Below are 17,677 nucleotides of genomic sequence, written 5' to 3' on the forward strand. Positions count from 1 at the left end.
GGCGCAATCACAGTAAAATCAAATCCCGTAACTGCTGGGTGGGTGACTCACAGACTGGAGAACACTTATACCCCAGAAGTCCACCCACTAGAGTGAAGGTTCTGAGTCCCACGTCAGGCTTCCCAACCTTCCCAGCCTGACGGGGGTCCAGCAATGGGAGGAGGGATTCCTAGAGAATCAGACTTTGATGGCTAGTGGGATTTGATTACAGGACTTTGACAGGACTGGGGGAAACAGAGACTCCACTCTTGGAGGGCACACACAAAGTAGTGTGCGCATCAGGACCCAGAGGAAGGAGCAGTGACCCCAGGGGAAACTGAACCAGACCTTCCTGCTAGTGTTGGAGGGTCCCCTGCAGAGGCAGGGGGGCAGATGAGGCTCACCATGGGGACAAGGACACTGGCAGCAGAAGTTCTGGGAAGTACTCCTTGGTGTGAGCCCTCCCGGAATCCGCCATTAGCCCGACCGAAGACCCAGGTAGGCGCCAGTGCTGGGTTGCCGTAGGCCAAACAACCAACAGGGAGGGAACCCAGCCCCACCCATTAGCAGACAAGCGGATTAAAGTGTTACTGAGCTCTGCCCACCAGAGCAACACCCAGCTCTACCCACCACCAGTCCCTCCCATCAGGAAGCTTGCACAAGCCTCTTAGATAGCCTCATCCACCAGAGGGCAGACAGCAGAAGCAAGAACTACAGTTCTGCAGCCTGTGGAACGAAAACCACATTCACAGAAAGACAGACAAAATGAAAAGGCAGAGGACTATGTACCAGATGAAGGAACAAGATAAAGCCCCAGAAAAACAGCTAAATGAAAAGTATTGCATGGAAACATTGTTAATCTTGATTGCTGAGTTTTTTTGGGGCCCGCTTACATTTTGTGCCCCTAAAAGTTTGGGCCTCACTCACCTCCCTAGTCCTGGCCCTGCTTCTAGGACAGGGCCCTGGGGTTCTCCCTGTCCCCGGGAGCTCACTCTGGCCTCTAGTCCTCTCTTCTGAGGAAGAAGGGGAGAGTGAGCTGGGTGCTCAGGCGAGAAGGGGCTGGTGCCGTGGCCATCTTGGGTTTTTAGGACCTGCCGCAGCTACCAGAAGGTGCGAGTACAGGCTAAGCTGAGGAGGCCCTGCCGGCAGGGCTCTCTCCTGGGTCTGCCCCAGCCCAGCCCTGAGCAAACCCTCCCCCCACCTCGTGGGGTTGGAGGCCCAGCCCCTGGCATGTCCAGCTGCCCAGACTAAAGATGTCGTCCTCCTGGGATGTGTGAGAGGCCCAGGGGCATGGACTGCTGCGGCTGAGGACAGGAGAGGAGGGTCTCGGAGGCTGGGTCCCCGGCAGCCAGCCCCGGCAGCCGGGTGTGTATCTTGGTGGCGGAGGAACCGTGTCACGCAAGCTGTCTGACTGTAAGCCGTGTTGGCAGGGCCTGGGCTCCCAGACCTGCTTCTCAGCGTGCTGTCAGCACTCAGCAAATAATAAATAATAATAATATCTCCAGCATGTGGGGAGAGCTGAAGGAGAGAAGGAACACAGGAAACATGTGTTCTCTCTCATGGCAGGGGCTGGGAAGCCAAAGTCTGTTCAGTGCCTCTCTTTGAGCGGGATCTGGGGGGAACCATCCTCACGTCCCCCACGGCTTAGCATGGGTGGAGGGTGAGCAAGCAGCTGGGGCCTGGGCTGGGACCTGGGAGCTCAGGGAGACTTCTCTGGGGGGTCTCCCTGAATTGCCCTTTGTAAAGAGCCCAGACTGTCCTCAGATGTCCTCTGGGATTTAGAGATGATCAGACTTGGGTTTAAATCCTGCATCTACCACTTCAGGATTTTCTCACTTGGTTTGCTCACTTGTAAAATGGGACGGTGACAGCAACTGTTAGGTGGGGATCACGGGAGCGAGAGTGGCTACAAAGTGCTTACGTGGGGACGGCAACGGATCAGTGGAGAGCGTGGCTGGTGTTCTAGGTCAGTCGGCCGTGTCTCTGGTCCTCAGCGTGAGGCCTGAGTTTGGTCCCATGGGGGGAGACCTGGGCACCCTGGGAATTGCGGGGCTGAGTGGGGGGTGTGGAGGACGCTCCGGACCCTGTGTCTGCGGCAGGTTGCTCCAGTGCGCGAGCACCCGTTACTGTTTGTTGGCACGTTGTGAGCTTTTGTGGGGCAGGGGCTGGAGGTCGAGTGCTTGGTGTTGCAGCCTGCCAGGGCCTGGGTGGCAGGGATGCAGTCCCCGCAGCAGCCCCTGCACGTGGGGCTCAATGCCGACGTCTTGAGTTGCAGCTCCCCGGGGTGTGGGAAAGCTGAGTTGGGCTGAGTCAGTGGGGCTGGAGAAGGCCCTGGGCACAGACCCCCACGACCCCCGTTGTCGCCGTGGCCTGCTTCCTCGGGAGGTGGGGAGGCGCTGGAGGCTCGCCGTAGGAGTGGGAGGAAGCGGGCTGCTGCGTCTCTCCACCTGCTCAGCCCTCTCCCAGAGGGTGCCTCGCCGCGCCGCGCATCTGCCGTCCGGCTGCTGCACCGGATGAGGGAGTCTCAGGGGAGCAGACATCCAGTGACCCGCCCAGCCTCCCCCTCTCCAGGGCCCTTGTGGGACCTCTTCTCCCAAACAGGACGTTGCCCTCCTTACCGCAGCCTCCTGCCTCCTGCCCTGAGTGAGGGCTCCTTCCAGGCGGCCCCGCGAGGCCCAGCCCCGTCCCCCTTGGCCTGGCTCAGTGTGGTGCTGCAGGGGGCGGGCCACTCGTCAAACGCTCTTGTTTAATTTCTCTCGCTCAGAATCTGCTTGTTCCAACACCCTGCAATGACACGGGTGTTCACCGAACACCGGGGACTATAATTATAGGGGTTGAGAGACAAGAATCTCCTGTTGGTGTAGCTGCTGCAGACGGGAGCACCGCCTGACCTGTCCCTGGGGAGGAGCTGCTCCCACCTGACTTGTGTTCGCGGCCTTCACCCTCCAGCTTGTCTGTCTGTGGCCCCGCGGGGATTCCTCCCCCATAGGTCCCCACGGCCTCGCGGTGGGGCCGACGCGTGTATGTTATTGGGTCGAGTGTGGCTGGGAGTGTCTGAGTGGGGCCGGGCGGCTTGTGTGGCCTCGTTGATGGGCCGGTGAGGCTGCTGGGCTGGGAAGGGGCAGCGCTCGACCACATGTGTGCTGAGGAGGCCGGGTGGGCACCCTGGGGCCACAGCTAGCGAGCAGGGCTTTACCTGGGATAAGTGCGAAGTGCAGTTTTTGAATTCTGTCCGCCGCGGGACGTACTAGGCTCCGCAGCAGAGATTCTGGCTACAAAGCTGGTGTCAACTTGTGTCACATTTTATGGTTGCTTAATCAACATCTCTGAAGGCCACCTCTAAACGCGTGAATAGACGTTTAGCGTCCTGATTGGTTGAGGGGACAGCGGGTCCTCCCGGGGGCGGTGCCTCATTGTAAGAGGCCTGGGCAGCCTGGTGCCGTGAGGAGATGGGCACCTTGCTGTATGGGGATGCTCTGGGATCTGGGGAAAGGGTACTTACCTGTGTTCAGGTGTGCGAAGGGCACACGTGCGGTGGAAGCAGCAGCATTCATTGTGGTGACCCAGGATGCAGAGGGTTGGATTGTCAGGGATGGAGTCTGCATTCGTCGGGGTCCCTGGTAGGCAGAGGTAGGGCGGCTGCTGTTGACGTGTGGAGAGAACAGCTCCTGCCTGGGGAGGGCAGAGCCTCAGGCTGAGTCGCATTCCCTGACCACAGGGTCTCTAGCCCTGAGGCTAAGCTTTGCTCTGCCACCAACTGGTACCCACCCTCTGGGTTTGTTTCTTCCCTTCTCTGTGCCTCTGTGCTCCTGCCTGGGACAGAAGCAAGGTCCTGCTTCCCCTTGGCTTTGTCCTGTGCATGGTGTCAGGGGGATGTGGGCAGTGGGGTGCTGACGGGGGCACTGGGAGCTTTCGTGGGCACACTGGGCCAGGGTGCCGCAGAGCCATGGAGGTCAGGGTTTGTGGATGGAACACTTTCTCCTAAGACTTGTGGTTCCCCAGTGAGACCTCGGGATGCTGTGGCCTTGGGAACACGGTGGTCCATCATGAGTCTGTACCGTCGGGGCTGGCGTCGGGACCCAGGACCGGGAGAGCTGTCAGAGGCCACGGAGTCGGGGAGGAGGAAGCCCTCATCAGGTCTCCTCTTGGCCAAGACCCCATGAGCGCTGGTGTTGGCCGGGCGCATAGTAGGCCCTTTCTTGCTTTGCCTGTTCAGTGGGCTCTACCAGTGTCATAGCCTTCTCTGCTGACAGGTGAGCCTAACTTCTGGGAGCTGGAGATGGGTTTGCTGAGCGTCCCCGGGCTTCTGGGCTTGCTCCGGGGTCAGAGGATGGGGTCTGGGGAGGAAGGAGAAGCTGGAGCTCCCAGGGAGCATCGAAGGGCTGTTGTGAGGTTTATTGGGGCCTTTGCTGTCCTAGTTTTCATTATTTACACCCTGTTGATTCTCGGAGTTCCCATTAAACATATAATAAATATAAAAATATTTTACAGGCCAGTGAAAACTCCACAGCAAAAATGACTCTATAAAGGGGGATTTTGCCCTGCTCTGCCCATTGCCGAATTCTGTGTGGCATTTCTCCGAGCCTGTTGGCTGGCAGCAGGGCGATGAGGTGGCTGGGGTTCCTGGTCCTGGGGGCTGGGGGCGTGGGCCGGGTGTTTAATTATCCCCTTTACCAGCCTGTGAATGAAGTCACTCCTCCCTGGGCTGAGCCTGCCAGCTCCCAGGTGGTGGTGGGTGAGAGTGGGCTGGAGTGGAGCCTGGGTCCTAGGTTGGGCCGTGGCAGTCTGGGGAGCCGAGGGGAGGAGGAAGGGAGCCAGTTAAAGCTGTTCTCCTGGCGCCTCCCTGCCCTCCTAGACAGTTTGAGATGTAGCCAAGGGGATAGGTGGAAAGGGTGGGGCTGAGAAGGCAGTGTAGAGCAGCGATTAGGAGCAAGGGTTCTGGGGTCAGACTGCCTGGGTTCCAATCCCATTTCTACCACCTAGTAGCTGTGTGAGCTTGGGCAGATGACTTGCCCTCTCTGTGCCTCAGTTTTCTCCTTTGTAAAATCCTATCTCACATGATTATTGTGAGGCACATGCCTGGTCATAGGAAGGACCCAATAAAAGACCATAATTAGTATCCTTATGCTCGATAATTATAATTATTTTTAATAAAGAGCAAGGCATTCACATTTTTTTTTTTTTTTTTTTTTTTGCGGTACTCGGGCCTCTCACTGTTGTGGCCTCTCCCGTTGCGGAGCACAGCCTCCGGACGTGCGGGCTCAGCGGCCATGGCTCACGGGCCCAGCCGCTCCGCGGCATGTGGGATCCTCCTGGACCGGGGCACGAACCCGCGTCCCCTGCATCGGCAGGCGGACTCTCAACCACTGCGCCACCAGGCATTCACAGTTTTAAACTTGGAAAATTCACAGTTTTAAACTTGGAAAATCAGGTGTAAGGAGGAGGATGCCTGCTGCTTCTGTCAGACCAGCACTACTGTTCAGTAGCCACTAGCCACCTGATGGCCACTGAGCGCTTGAGATGTAGCTGGTCCAGGTTGAGATGTACAGTGAGATATACCCAGACTTCCAAATACTTGGTGTGAAACGAAGGCTCTAAAATATCTCATTAATAATTTAAAAATATTGATTATATGTTGACTTGGTATGCCCTGTATCTCGGGTTCAATGAGATCTATTATTAAATTTAATTTCACAAGTTTCTTTTTACTTTTTTTTTTTAAACGTGGCTAGTAGGAAATGTGAAATCACATATGTGGCTTGTATTGGTGGCCTGTGTTGTATTTCAGCTGGACAGCTCTGCCTTTCTCTGGGCTGGGCAGGCCTGAAGCCCTTGGACTCTCATGTCCTATCCCAGTACAGCCACCCTTGTTCTAGAAAGGAAGCCACAAGCTACAGAGGGCAGTGACGTCCCTGAAGTCACCACTGTTTGGGGTCAAAGTTGCTTCACAACTCAAGACGCTTTGGAAGACAGCTACGCTCGGAGCTGTGCTCACCCCTGTGCTACCAACGCGCACAGCTCAAGACACTCTGGATCTCGGAGAGATGGTGATTGTTTGCCTCGCTCCTTCCTTCTTCTGGTTGTTGGGAAAATTAGATCCAGGGAGTTCTGACAAATGTGTGTTTGCAGCTTTGTTAAATGACGTCTGTGGTGTTTGGTGAATTCCAGGCATGTTTAGGGGCACACAGCTGCACGATGCGGACTGAGAGAAAGATGCAGGTGGCTCGTTGGCCTGATGGGGTGCAGATGGACTGGTGCTGCCTCCTGGAGGTGCCCCGCCTCCCCGAGAGCCCAGTGCTGCTTGGGTACGAGGCAGGGTCGTCGGAGAGAAGTTTCTGAGTAGTGGTAAGACCCCACATTTACTGCACACTGACACATGCTAGGCCTGTAAGGTTTCCTAAACCTCACAGCAGCCCCACAAGAGCTTGGGACGAGAGCATCTCTACTTTAGAGAGGAGGAAACGGAGAGCTAGTAGGCGGCGGACTTAAAATTTAGGTCTCAATCTGTTTAGTTTTAAGGCTTGTGCTTGGATCTCAGCTTGTGCTAACCTACCGTCTGTCTCGCCCACTCACCTGCTGAGGGCCCCTTGCCCTTCTGGGCCTCATGGCTACAGTGAGGGAAGTGCTGGCCTAGGCGGTCCAGGTGGCCTTGGTGGCCTCGGTACAGACTCTGGAGTCAGGGCGTTGCCGCTTCTTGGCTGTGTGACTCAGGGTAACTCACTTCACCTCTCTGAGCCTTGTCTTCTTTCTTTGTAAAATGGGGGTGATACTAATACCTGCCTTCTAGTGCTAGCTAAATGAGATGATGTGCTCCTGGCACACAGCGAGCACTTAATAAATAGTTGTGGGCCAGCGATGATGTTGATGTCAGCAATTTGGCGAGGCCCACATAGCATGGACATCCTCTTAAAAGATGGTCTTCAGGGTGGAAGCAGATTAGAATTTTCTTTGAATTCACTTTAGAAGTGTGTCTCACGTTTGCTCTTGGCCCATCAGGTGGAGGGACCACGTGGTCCAGAGCCATCCTCAAGAGGCTGGCCAGTGGGGCCTGAGGGCTGTTTCTGAGCACGGCTGTGGCCTCACCATCATTCCCAGTGCTTGCTGAGCCTTGGCTCTGAATGGCTGGTCACTCTTCTTGTCTCCCCAGTTTCTCTGCTGGACTCCTGCGTCCATTCTGCGCTGCTTGAAGAGCTGGGGCAGGACTGGAGCCTTCACTCCTGCAGCTCTGCTCAGGGGGCCTGGCCTCAGTTGGTGCCCAGGCCACCAGTGGCTGCAGAGAAATGGCCCTGTAGTCGGGATGCTGACCGGGTGGGTCTCAAGGTCTTTGCTACTTGTCACCTCCTTTGATATGATCTACTGCCCTGGGGGAGGGGATAAAGAGTGGCTGTTGCCCCATTTTGTAGATGAGGAAACTGAGGCCTGGGGTAGGACTGTTTCTGGGGTCTGTTTAGGGTAGAGTCTTCAGCTGGGGAGCTCAGGACCTTTCCTTTAGGACAGCTGCTTCCTGGCTGGGCAGAGGGACTCAGGGACATTCTTGGGTGCTGCTCTAACTCGGGACAACCCTACCTTGGGACTGTGGATTCTTTTCCCACCGGCCTTGGCCCCTTCTGTTGAAGTCCCCAGAACCCTGGACCTGCTACTATTTGGACAGGGACAATTCTAGGACTCTCACAGGTGACTGGGTTTCGTCCCTGTTTTCTCTGACTTCCCTGTCTCTGCCCGTCCTAACCCTCAAAAGAGCCCTGTGCGGGGATTGGTTAGGATTGGGGGTGGAGTAGTGAAGAGTGGAGACAGTGCCTTCAACCCTGCCTGACAGTGGGGCTACGCCCCTAGGCCCAGGGGTGGGGTGGAAAGAGGACTACAGAGTGCCAGCCTCCCTGTGGCCACCCCGTGAAGGCTGGCTGTCCCAGCACAGGCCCTTCTGTGGGTAGAGTAGGGATGCTGGGATAGGGAGGCTGTGTGACCGCCAGCATGCACTGGGCTGGGCAGGAGCCAGGCTCTATGCCACAGCCTTTGCACACCCTCCCTTTACACACATACAACTCAGAGAGGCAGGTGCTATTGTGATTCCCATTTTAGAGATGTGAACATTGAGGCAGGGAGGTTTGGTAACTTGTAGCGGGGAAGCTGTGGGACTGAAATTTGAAGCCAGGTGGTCTGAACCTAGACCAGGCTCCTTATCACAGGGCTGCTTGCCCATCTGCTGGTGAGGTGGAGGCTGCCCCACACCCGGAAGTGCAGCTTCAGGGCTGTTTTCCCCGGTGCTCCGCCCTTCCCAGCAGTGCCCAAGCCTCCCACCATCCCTACTCCTCTAATGCTCTACCTTTTCCTTGCCACCCAGGAAAGCAAATTGGAAAGCCAGTGATGAAAGGGATGTTATAGGAGCTTCCTTAACTCTGCTCTAAATCTACAGAAACAGTCAGTTGTTCCCAAATTTGGGTACTTAATCGTAGCCACAGGCTGGACACACATCCATGAGAATCAGAGCCTACTCATAAGAAGAAGCCCCAGAGGGAGAGCCGCACGTGTATTCTGAGCAGTGTGCTCTCACTCCCCTGCACCGTCTCTTCCTTTCCCTTTGAGGTGGGGGTTATAGCTGTGACCATTTCACAGGTGAGGAAACTGAGGCCCTGAGGACGTTATTTTATTGCTGTTGTTACAACAGGTGGAATGATGCTTTGCCATGCTCTCCAACGGATGGAGCTAATTTGGTGTTTCTGGTGTTTCCTTGGCTCTCAGCGTGGCCTGGACCCCAGGCAACAGGTTGCCAGCCCAGAGCTCCCCTCCCTGCTGCGGTGTCCACCAGCAGGGCTAGCTGTGCAGACACTGGGGCGGTGAGAAGTGCTGGCTGTGTAGTCCTGGCGAGTCTCTGCCCCTTGGGCTTGGTGTGCCCCTCACAGCCTGAGGGGGTCTGGCTGGGGGCACCTACCAGGCACTGACTACTGGGACAGACGGTACAGGTGCAGTGCTGGGACCTCAGCAGGACCAGGAATGCAGAGGGTCTCAGGGCTGCTGTGTTGGCGGGTACATCAAAGGCGGCATGGCGAGGGCCTCAAGTAGGGCTTAGGGGCTGAGGGGTCTTGGCCCCCTCAACATGGGGGTGCTCCCCTGCCACTGGTCCAGAGGCCCCTTGCTCAAGTCTGCAGTCTAGGCTGTGCTGCTGTCCATCCTTGAGGCCGGTGGGTGTGCAGGCCCTCCAGGTTTGTAGGGGCTGCAGGACAGGGTGGATGGGGTGTGTGTCAGACCCTGCATCTTCCTGGCCTAATCTGCTTCTTCACGGCAGGGCAGGGGCAAAGCTGGGAGACCCTTCCCCTTGGCAGACCCTTCCTTGACTCGTCCTGTTCTGCTCCCTCCCCTCTGCTAGCCCACGCCTTCGGAACCACCCATTTCAGTCAGAGAAACTGTGCTTCTAGTGTTGTGAATCTTAGCCATGAATCTTTTTTTTTTTTTTTAACATCTTTATTGGGGTATATTGCTTTACGATGGTGTGTTAGTTTCTGCTTTATAACAAAGTGAATCAGTTATCCATATGTTCCCATATCTCTTCCCTCTTGCAATCTTAACTCCCAAAGTAGGCCAGATCCTGGGAAGCTGGGACCCCTGTCTTTCCCTCTACGCACGTGGGCTGGGGTTGGGGGGCATTCTAGAACACTGGGCTGAAATTGCCCAAGCGGAATACCTGGTCCATAGTAACAATAGCCTTTGCCAGCTCCCCTTCCCCGGGGCCGGCGCACACCTTAGCAGAGGCAGTTCTGGGGCTTGCCCTGGGATTCTCTGAGGCTCGCTGCCCAGTATCTTTAGGAGGTGATCATGGGTTTTTCCAGATGTGGTTTGGGAGGGCCATGACAGGGGCGGGGGTGGGGATGATTGGCTTTAGGGTGAGAGGCACCCCCATCAGGTTGTGGTCTCAGGCAGAGGCGCAGATGAGACCCCTTTGGTTCACCACTCCTGGCTCTGCCTCTGCCGTCTCAGCCAGGTGGCTCACTCTGCCCAGGTGAGCAGGCCTTTGCTGCAGAGAAGATGGTAACGTGAGGTGTGTGACTGCCTCCTGGGACGGTGGCCACCGTGTAAGAAGGCTTGAGTAGGCAAGAAGATGGCAGGTGCTGGGACCGTCTGGAGGTCCGGCTTCTTCTTGGTACTAGATGGACTTCCTCGTTGCAAGGCGCTGTGCAGTAGACTCAGAATTTCTCGCAGGTCCGGGCTGCCGAGTACCTGGCCACCTCTTCTCGCGGGGGGCCTCTGGAGGAGCGCTCTTCCCGGCCCTGGGTGTGGCTTGTGGCGGCCTCCACTTTCAGGACGCAGACTTGGCCTCGCTGGCCTGTGTCAGGCAGTCTTTAATCCCTCTTTTGTGTAGTCACAGGCTGACATGAGAGTTCACAAGAGAAGAGAGTATCTGGGCTATGTAATTAAGTTGCACACTTGGCACGGAGACCCAGTTTTAATGCACGTATCCCATTTGCTGGCTTTTCCAGTCCTTTGTCCCTGGCCCAGGCCCACGGACTAATTACAAGGTGTGGGCTCTGGGACGATTCAGTGGCCTGGCCGGCCGTGCTGAGTCGTGCCCGCTCCTGGGCGCTGCGCTGGCTGTGCTGGGAGGGGCCGTGGCCCACCTGCTGGGGGCGACCTCCATGATGGACGTGTGGATCTGCCCTGGGGCGGGGGGTGTGGGAGCCCAGGTTGGGGGGTCATCGCTGGGGGAGATGTATGAATTCTCCCACGCACGAGCTGGTCGGGCTGGCCTGTGGGGTGGGCTGCAGCCGTCCAAGGGGAAGAAGGAGGGCAGAGCAGGGGCAGAGCCCCTGCCAGGGCACTGGGGATGTGAGGAAGTGCATCCTGGGGAGGCGGGCTCGCCGGTGGCCATGGGGTGGTTCCCAGAAGTGACCCTGCCCTGGCTGAGCCTCTCTGTTTGGGGCTTTGTGGAGGGGACTCCCTTCTTCCCAGAGGCAGGCGCAGAGGGGGTAGAGCCCATCCAGCCCCTGTCATGGTGAATCCCTGGAGTCGATCAAACACAGGGAGCCTGGGTACTGTGAACGCACGGGGCCCCAAGAACAGCTCCCCCGGCTCCTGGACTTGGTTCTGAATCAATACTAGTTGTCACGTGCATTCTACTCCACATTCCCTACTGTCTTACTTGCCTTAGATTTTAGAATAGACTTGAGGGATGGTCTGCCTGGCTCAAGTCTCAAATAAAGTGTCCATAACATTTGAATGAAATGTTTTCCTCCCAGAGCTACCCCACCAATAAGCGAGACACGTTCATGGTCGTCTCTATTGGTTCCTGAGTGTGCCTGGAGTGGGGGCAGATAAGCAGTGCTGCTTGGGGGGCCCATGACATTCTCCACTGGCATTTCGCCCCCTGAGAAGTACTGGAGTAATAACAGCTAACACCACTGAGAGCCAGACTGTGCCAGGACCTCCTGGGTTCTCGACGTTCCTTATTTTAATCCTCAGACAACATCTTGAGGTAGGATCAGGCGAGGCGGCTAGGGCCAGAGAGGGTAAGTGACGTGCCTCAGATCACACAGTAAGGAAATAGTGGTCCAGGACTGGGAGGTGGGCTGTCAGTTGCCAGATGGTCTCCACAAGGCGGGGCTGAACAACATCCTTACCTAGCTTATCCTGGTTCCCCGAGCTCCACGGAAGCGAGCTCCAGGATGGCTGTCGGCGGCCCCACCGACAAAGGCCCAAGCAGAGACCCTTGCACGGTCTCTACACCTCTGTGCCCTGAGATCCTCGAGTAACCAGGCCCAGCTCTCCTGTCCTGTCCCCTGGCTGCCTGCGTCTTACAAAACCAGGTGCAGGAGGACAGTTCACCTATCCTGAGAAAGGCTTTAGACTAGAAACGGACTGTGCTTTAGAAGTATGCATGCGAACCTCGATCCAACAGAGAGCAGCTGGACCCTTACAGGTGCAGCGGGTATTCCTGATTGTGATGCAGCCGGCCCCTGGGCCAGGCAACACAGCCACAGTGGGCAGCTGCGTGTGTGGCAGGGAAGAGCTGTCCAGGCAGAGGGCCGGCCCCACCAGGGAGCCCCCTGAGCTCTGGGCCCGCAGCCGTGAACACCTTGGCTGAAGCAGGTAGGCTCTGCCCGAGTCCCGTGGTCAGGGTGGGGACCCTGCGATTCCTGAGCCAGGCAGAGGATCTAATTCAGTTTGTGTGCCCCATGGGACCCAGCCCAGAGCTGCCTTGGGCCTCAGTAAGCACTTGTTTCTAGATGTTTATTTTGGTTTTTTTTTTTAAATTTTTTTAAAAGATTTTTTTGATGTGGACCATTTTTTAAATTAATTAATTAATTTATATTTATTTTTGGCTGTGTTGGGTCTTCGTTTCTGTGCGAGGGCTTTCTTCAGTTGCGGCGAGCGGGGGCCACTCTTCATCGTGGTGCGCGGACCTCTCACTGTTGCGGCCTCTCCCGTTGAGGAGCACAGGCTCCAGACACGCAGGCTCAGTAGTTGTGGCTCACGGGCTTAGTTGCTCCGCGGCATGTGGGATCTTCCCAGACCAGGGCTCGAACTCGTGTCCTCTGCATTGGCAGGCAGATTCTTAACCACTGCGCCACCAGGGAAGCCCTATTTCGGGGTTTAATGAAAAGCAAACTAGATAATCCCTGCACTTGTATAGGGGCCAAGTTCTCAGTGCCCTTTGGTGGGCAGATCGTCTTCATCCTCACAGGGGTCCAGCGAGAGTGCCTCAACTTACATGCCCCTCACCAGCTCCTCAGACCTCTGCACCTTTGCACATGCCATTCCCTCTGCCTGGACTGCCTTCCCATCCCCGCTTCTTGACCTGGGCTGTTTATCACCTACCTGGCCTTCAGGTCTCAACTGGGGTGTCTCTTCCTCCCAGGGCTTTCTCTGATCCCACTAAGTCTGGATCGGGCCCCTCCCCTGGGCTCTCAAGGACCCAGTGCTCACACTGTGCAAAGCCTAAGTGGGCGGTTCCCCCCCTAGGTGACAAGGACTGTCTCATCTTCACTTTTGGATCCCGAGTTTGTCGTGTGATTGTAAGAACAAGTGACAGTTGCAACAATAACACACTCCATAACACTCCATAAACGTCAGCTCTGTGCCAGGCACTTTTCTCAGCGTTTGACAGATGTTTACTTCTCACATCACCCCCAGGAGGCAGGTACTCTTCTTATCTCCATTTGGCACATAAGGAAACAGGCGTGAAGTCTCTAACTTGCCCACGGTGGTACAGCTAGTAAGGACTGGAGCTGGGATCCAAACCCATGACTACTGTCCTCTTAACCACGTGCCAGGCTGCCTCCCATTGGTGACATCTGGAGACATTTGATCAGTATCTCATCATTCAACGGAATAGTTCTGTCCACCTCTCCAGATAAGGGCAGAGGCTCAGGGTGAAGGGGCTTGGCTAAGATCATGTTACTGGCAGTGAACAGCAGGGTAACTCCAGCCCACCCTAGACCACAAGCTCCTGAGGGCAGGAACTCAGACCACTTTCTCCTTCTATGTGTCACCAGCTCTGGCGTGGAGCCTGGGGCATAGAAGGGGCTCATCTCTAGGGACGACAACCTGTCAGTTACAGCTGTACTCCCAGCACTGGGAAGTGGGCCTCCCGATCGGGAGCCCCTGCAAAGAGGTGTTTTCGGTCAAAGGCTGTCGGATGAATGGCCTTGGCCTTGGCAGGCAGGCAGGCAGGGGCCACGGTGCAGGGGTTTGAGGTGGAGGGAAGACCCACGCTCCTGCTTCCAGCTTTGTGCGGGGCTTTCCTTCTGGCGGGACCTGAGTTCACCTTTGTCCGAGAGCATCGCCATCTGGGAATGCCTGCAGGGATCTGGGGCTGGAGACTTTCTTAGCAGCCCCCAGCAGGAAAGGAGGTGCCTGTCTCAGAAGGTAAGGTTTTGTTTTCCGAGTAGCCTGGAGTGAAGAGACATTTGTGAGCTCCCCATAGGCCTGGAGGCCCCTCCCGCTGGCGGTGAGCAAACATGGGCGCTGCAGGTAGACGCGCGGTGGTGCGGTCTTTTGTTGGACACACCTGGCTCAAACATCTCACGGGATGGGAGTGACTCTGTCAGTCCCTCTGCCCTGCATAGCAGCACGGAGTCAGTTCAGACATTCTCGTCTGGGCTTTGACAGCTGTGTCAGCTTCTGGCCTCACTCAGAGGTGAAAGGCACATTGAAAATGAGGTTTCAACCTGCAGCCTGCAGCCTTCCTGCCTGTCCGAGTCCTGCTGCCCCGGCCCCTGCCGCCCCGGCCCCTGCCGCATGTCTGTCCTCTCTGCTTGCCTTAGCACCGGTGTCCAAGGCCCAGCCCATCACATGTTCCTTGATAGGCCCCAAAGAATAACCTCGTGTGTCATGCACTCTTCTCTCCAGAGAAGTCCAGAGCCCTCTTTAAACAGGAATTGAAAAGTTAGTGTCACCAGGTTAAATCGTTATACCAAATGCCCTGCAAGGGACACTGACCACAGTCAGGTTGGATTTCCTCATCATGCATGCCGAGGTCAGCAGCAAGCCAGGAGAAGGGCAGATCAATTGTTGTTCTCGCACGCCCTTGAGCCGAGAATTGAGAAATCTGTAATTAGGCTGTTCAATAAAATCATTTTTGATAGTTCTCTTTTGTACTCGTAAGCCACGTCACCTGCCGAAAACTCAAGCTTTGCTCACCTTAGGCTTATTATTATAATAATAACTGGAGGGATCTCCTCCTCTTTGTAAACTAGCAGCACAATGGCTGTTAAATCAAAAAGAGAGCTGTAATTTACTTTAAGATTCAGGGATTTTGTATGTGCAAGTAGGCTGCAATTATGAAACAAATACTATAATTATAACCGCTCTAGAAAAGTGAATGAGGCAGTGACTAGCTGAGATGTATTCTTTGGTTAGGAAATACATCATCTCAGTTCTGAGCAAACTCTGCTGGGCCTCCTGTCCCTGGGTTCTTGGGAGCTGAATCCAAGAACGATTAAAAGCCTGAAAAGCTCCATCTCCGCCTGGTTTTCTGAGGGAGCAAGAGGCTGACACTTTCACGGATGAGCAGGGATGTTCCCTGGAAGTCAGGCAGGTGAGGGGCTGAAAGACGGAGCCAAAGCCAGCAGGGAGGCAGTTACCTGCTCTGCCCTCCAATTGCCTCTCCTCCACCTGCGCCCCACAGGAGGGCCAGGTGTGTAGCCTGCCCCCATCCCTGCTGAACTGGTGGAGTTTTGTCCTTGAGTGTCAGAGCTGCCCTGCATTTGGAGCCTCCACTGGGCTCTCCCAGATCAGATCTCCTGCTGCTGACACATGCCCAGGAGAGCATGGCACTCCTTTCTTGTTTCCCCTTTTGGAATATACTCTAGGACCCACAATTAGAGCCCACAAAATGAGTTATCTTTATCCAGGGATGTGTTTTTCTAAGAGACAGTTTCAACTCCTGGTACAACTTTTTTGAGGGCATCACCGAAACATCTCAGGACTTGCTAGCTGTTTTGGGACCTCTCTGGATTCCTGGTCGGTGGTCTGACACTCAAAGTTTTCCCACGGCTGGCTGGTAGGAATTCAGAAATGTTGAACGTAGACTGACATCTGATCTGCCTGGGGTAACACAGAGACAGAAGATAGGACCCGGTGTTAGAATTCGTGGGTCCCTTTTCTCATTATAGAACCAAATTCAGGATCATGTGGCTTTTTAAATAGATAGATTGATTGGAACCAAGGTTTAAGTATTTGAGAAAAATCAGACTGTTGACAAAAGTGTGACGTTGAAAGGACTTTGCCACCTTGATTAAGAAACGAATCAGCAAAAGCAAAATTCCTTGTTAGAATGTGAGCTCTGTGAGGTTAAGGACGTGCCTGTTCTCTCTGTTCACTGCTGCTTCTCCAGCCCTTGGAACAGTATTTAGATCGTATAAACGCTTAATAAATAAGAATGAACATCCTTAAGAATAACTGGGCTTACTTTAAGTCTTCCCTGTCAGAATGAGACGTGCAGCATGGATACATATTTGTGGTTAGGGTCCAAGGTCCCGTGGAAAATACTTCCTTTGGAGGGAAAGAGAAAGGACCGAAGTGCCTGTGCTCACCAAGTGGACCTTCCAGGCCTTGTTGCCCAGGAACGGCAGACGCAACAGCTGTTGACTTTGAAGGGTGCTGCTTTAGAGAGAACCACGCTGCAGATTTTTGTTTAACACTTCCCAGCCTCTTTGGGTAGCGTTAGTATCAGTTGTCTTACGTTAACCTCAGCCAGAGTTTGTACCGTAGTCATGTATGTCTAAATACGTCTGTATTTATTTATGTACATAGATAGCAAAGATCAATATAGGCTGAGAATTGAAAGCATGAATTTTATAAGTTTCATAGTAGATTGTGTTGTACTGTCTGCTCATCTGAGCTCATGTCAAATACGTAACTGAGTAAATATAACTCGTTTTCAGGGATGCACACGGGGCTTGCCTGTTGGTTGTTGCTCTGTAAGGCCAAGGCAACGGATCACATACCTGTAAATCATACCCTTGAATCCAGGCTACGGTGTGCGTGTGCAGTTGCACCCTTCTTGCCCCATGGGACTTGTGCTCTGAGGCTGCAAATGAATATGTGTGTATTTTTCTTTTTTAAATGGACTTCTAGAGAAGAATTTCTGTTTGAGGGTTCAGTAAATGACTTGGCATTGATCGGGACAGACTAGGTCTTCTGTGGGTGTGGTTGACCCTAGGTGTGGACCTGGGAGTCTCTGAGAGGCTTTGAGCCAGCCTCCCCGTTCCTCACATTCACCCGGGGGGCGGCTTGAAGCTAGCTGGGAGCTGCTGACCCTGGTTTCTTAGGGTCTCGCTACCCCATGTACCCACGGAGCAGAGTTAAGGCCCCCAGCCTTCTCCCACTTTGAGGTTCTTGCTCTGGACTGGCATGGGTGCTTCCTGCAAGGCTATCTCAAGACCCCTGGCTCTCTTCTCTCCAGGGCAGACATGCTGGCAGAGGATTGGTTTCTGAACCCCCAGGCTTTGGTTGGGCCGATTGATCAGAATAAACACCCAACACATCCTATCAGTCAGTGGGACCCTTTTCCTCTCCCTCTGAATGCTAAGGATTTCACCTGCATTAATACAGCGATTGTGGGCCTGATAAATGGGAAGGAGGCACCAGCAGGCTGAAAGGTCTCGTGGTGACAGAAGCTGCCTGCAGGATACACAGCTTGGGTGGAGTGTACACAGTGAGGGTTCGGGCCCAGGTGAATCAGCGCCAGCCCGGGAAACGCAGCGGCATTGATGGATGGCCAGGGTTCTCGGATGCACCCCTGACACTATTTGCGCAAACAGGGAACTCAGATGAATGGGGTTTTCACGAGCTTATATAAGTCAGTTGGCAACGCACAGTGCCCCAGCTGTGTGGCGTGACAGGACAGGGCCTTGCGTTCCTGTTCAGAGACAGGTGACTTTAAGAACCAGTTTGCCTGTGTCAGGACTTGAAATGGTTTGCTCTGCCCTACTGTTGTCATAACCCCCCTTTTCTCTTTGCCTTTCTCTTTGTCAAAACTTTCTTTGCAAAGGGATTCTTATAACTGGGACAGTAGGGCTACTGTTGCTTCCAGCAGCTACCCAAGAGGTTTGCTTTTCTCTGGGACACTGGCTTCCTTGAAAGACGTGTCAGGGAGGGGACAGCAGGTGTGTGTAGCTGAGTGCTCTGAGAGGTGGTGGTGGGGGATGGGTGCAGGGTGGGGCTGGGCTGGAAACCCACCTCCGTGCATTCCTGGGATCATCTC

The sequence above is a fragment of the Tursiops truncatus genome, chromosome 3 (genome assembly GCF_011762595.2).
Source record: "Tursiops truncatus isolate mTurTru1 chromosome 3, mTurTru1.mat.Y, whole genome shotgun sequence".
NCBI classification, from domain to species: domain Eukaryota; kingdom Metazoa; phylum Chordata; class Mammalia; order Artiodactyla; family Delphinidae; genus Tursiops; species Tursiops truncatus.